The following is a 3,490-nucleotide window of genomic DNA, read 5'->3' on the forward strand; positions in this document are numbered from 1 at the left end:
GTTCCTCCTTCTTCTCCGTAGATGTTCTCGTCGTCCCCTTCGTAGCCTTCGGTACTAGCGTCTATGAACGAATACGAGGATACAATCATCACACAAAACTTGCATGCTAGACTAAACACACCAAAGACTCACACAAGCCTATGCTAGCATCACATCTTATTAGCATGGTGATTTACTTTGTTTTATTTTTAAAGAAAACAATAATTTCCTCTCATTATAATTATTTATTAGTATAACTCTTTAATGCTTTGGAGAAAATAGTTTCCTCTCATTACAATATTAATTAATGTTTCTATTCATTTATTTGGAGAACTAATCTCCTCTCATTAAGTATTGTTAAGATTTAATTTCCTCAAATACTAAGGTATGAGCACATGTTGACTAAGGTCAACACTTCACACTTATTATTTGAGAAACATAATTTAAATGAGGGAATACACCTCATGCAATTTAATACCAACATAGTAATGATTTAATATCCTCAAATGATTCCATATGAGAGTTAATAGACCATGGTCTCTACCTCATGTAGAATTACTTGAGACAAAGGTTTAAATGAGAGGGATACCTCTCATATGATTTAATAATTAGTTGGAACAATTTAAATGCTACTATGGCAAACATTTAATATTCTTAAGTGAGCAAATATGAGACCAAGCAACAAGGGTCATCACATTACTTCATATTACTTGTGAGAATGATTTAAATGAGGTGCTACACCTCATAGATTTAAATTCCTAAAATTTGAAATAGTTTAAAGGGGCTAGTATTGACTACATAGCCCATATTTTGCTTCTAGCCCATGATCCTGTACATAACATATATCATATTTTTACATAGTAAATTAGGGTTTGTTAAATGTGAATTATTGCAATTGGATTCACTTCAAAATTCATAATGGTTGATTTTTAAGATTTATTTGAATACTGAAAAGTATCTGTTTTGTTATTTTTACTGTTCAAAAACTACACGAGGTATGAGTTTGAATCCAGTGGGGTTAGTTAGAGAAAATCATAAGCTTTCCAGAACATTTGGATTTGCTAAATTTGAGTAAGTAGATTTTGAACTATTCAATTTTTAGCACTGACCAGAATTGAATAACTGCTGAAATGAATTAATACAGGATTTAAAGTGTTGGGCTCGCGCGGGAAACGAGATGGGCCTAAATGGTTTGAATAAAGGAACCGGCCCGATGAACGGTTCGGGCCTGCTGACATAAGGTCCCACCTGTCAGCGACTTTACTTCACCGAAGCGGTACCTGTCAATGCTGGCCGTCGGATTAGAAGTGAATCGTGCGGTGGAGGGGGGTCTTCTTCTCTGGCGAGAGGAGGGCGTGCTGGCGGCGGAGGTTGGGGGTCGGCGGCGTGCTGAAGCTCCGGTGATCAACGGCGTCGATGCACAGCGGGGTTGTCGAGGACGGGGAGTGTACTGGTGGTCGCGGCGTCGCTTGGGGAGGCGTCAATCGGTGGCGGCGATCTGCGGACTCCGGCGGACTCGAGCTCTCGATTCGAGCTGCTCCGACGACTACTGGTGAAATTGATCGTGGGGTGTTGCTCAGTGAAGGGAGGGGAGTGTTTGGTGTGAAGAAATGAGGAGCCGATCGCCCCTATTTATAGTGTTGATCGGTGGCCGTGAGGTGCTGCAAGGGCGCGGCCATGGCGCGGCGCTTACGGCGATCGAAAGGGCAAGCGAAGGACGGCAGCGTGTAGGCGTTATCCTGGCGATGCTCTAGGACTAGCTGGCGCAGTGAGGGGACGACGGAATCACTCGAGGGCGTGCAGTGATCATGACGGTACCCGCGGTACCTCGCCGGCGAGGACGACGGTGACGAGGCGGCTGCAGGCGTTTGAGTGTGTCTACGAGGTAGAGGTGCAGGTGGCGGTTCTCGTCACAGAGATAGGGATGCAGGGGGAGGACGATCGCGTTCGAGTGCCCGCCGTACTAGCGCGCTCCAGAGCGTGGTCACCGCGTCGACTGGCACGTCCTGGCAACGTTTTGGCACGCGCGTTCCGACCAATGCCGAGCGTTGGCGAGCAGGGGCTGTGTACCATTCGATTCCTTGAGTGTGATAGATGCTCCAGGACAAGGGCAAGAGTTGAAATGGTGGCCAGAGGTGGTGAGGCAAAAGGTGGCCGGGTGTGCTTTGGCATGGGCTGTTCTCTCACTTCTCCACTTTCTCCAAGCCTAACAAGTACTAAGCTCGATGCAGGGGTCCTAGAGATAGCTAATGATCACTGGCTTAAAGTGATTTATGCAAGAAACCACTGGATACAAGGGTGTAACACAAATGCGGAACTCGCTCGCCAAGTGTTCGACACAATGCCCGCATGAATATTTTTGTCGAATTATGGAATTCTTTTTGGTACATCTCAATCATATAAATAAAGTGATGGAATGGTGGTGGTGGTTTCCATTTTGATGAAGGTTTGCAACATTTCAAATTTGGGGGTTATCTTCTCATTACTTCAAAGTCTCCACTTGTCACCTCACTACTGGTCAACCTGGTCAACATCAGCACTAATGGTCAACATGAGAGTTGTTCACTTTCATATGGTCTTGGATGACATGGTCATAGTTGACCAAGTTTAGTTTAAGAATTGAGAAAAACGAGAGGGGCAAAGTAGTGAAGAAATTATTTTTGGGCCATATGACCATTATCACATGTCATTGAGATTTGATTTTTCCTTTGGTTTGATTCTGGTTTCTTTGTGTCAATTGTGTTTGTTTTTGATATCTAAGAGTTTTACAATCAATGGCACAAGCCAAAGTGGCCTTGGTTGAGGTTTTGCAAAAAGGGCTAAGTGTGTGTGAGTGAAAAAATGATATTTTCTCACATTCTCATTTCTCTCCATTTGATTGTGGTTTCATTGATGCAATTGTGTTAGTTTGAGTTATATAAGAGTTTTAGAATCCATAGGGCAAGCAATGGTGGCCTCATATGAAGATTTGTAAAATTGCCCTTAGTGTATGTGAGTAAAAATTGGAATTATCTCACCATTTGAATTCTCTCCAATGAATTTGACTTTTGTTGACTCTAATGTGGTTCTTATTAGTTTAGAAACATTTTGAGATCATTGAACCCAATTCAAAAGGTCTTGGTCAAAGAGTTGCAAAAATGGCCATAACACATAAGAGGTGATGTGTCAATTTTTATTATTTTTGAAAAGGGTTCATCTTGCTTTACTTGGACATGGGTTAGGGTCAATTTAGCATTAGATTAGGTTTAGAAAAGGTTTCACATCATTTGGTCAAGGTTTAAAGTCATAGGGCAAAATTTGGTGAAATGGCTATGTGTCACATATGCCTCTATGCATATGTTGCATTTGAATTTTAATTTGACTTGGCTTGACCCAAATGGTGTTGTTGAGTGTTGAAATGGTATATGGAAGTGATCCAACCATTCACAACAAGTCCTAGGGTCAATCTTCTCAAATTCACAAATTTGCACTTTTGCTCTCATATGCCTCTATGGCATTTTTAGTTTCTTTT

Source organism: Lolium rigidum, chromosome 7 (assembly GCF_022539505.1).
Source record: "Lolium rigidum isolate FL_2022 chromosome 7, APGP_CSIRO_Lrig_0.1, whole genome shotgun sequence".
NCBI lineage: Eukaryota > Viridiplantae > Streptophyta > Magnoliopsida > Poales > Poaceae > Lolium > Lolium rigidum.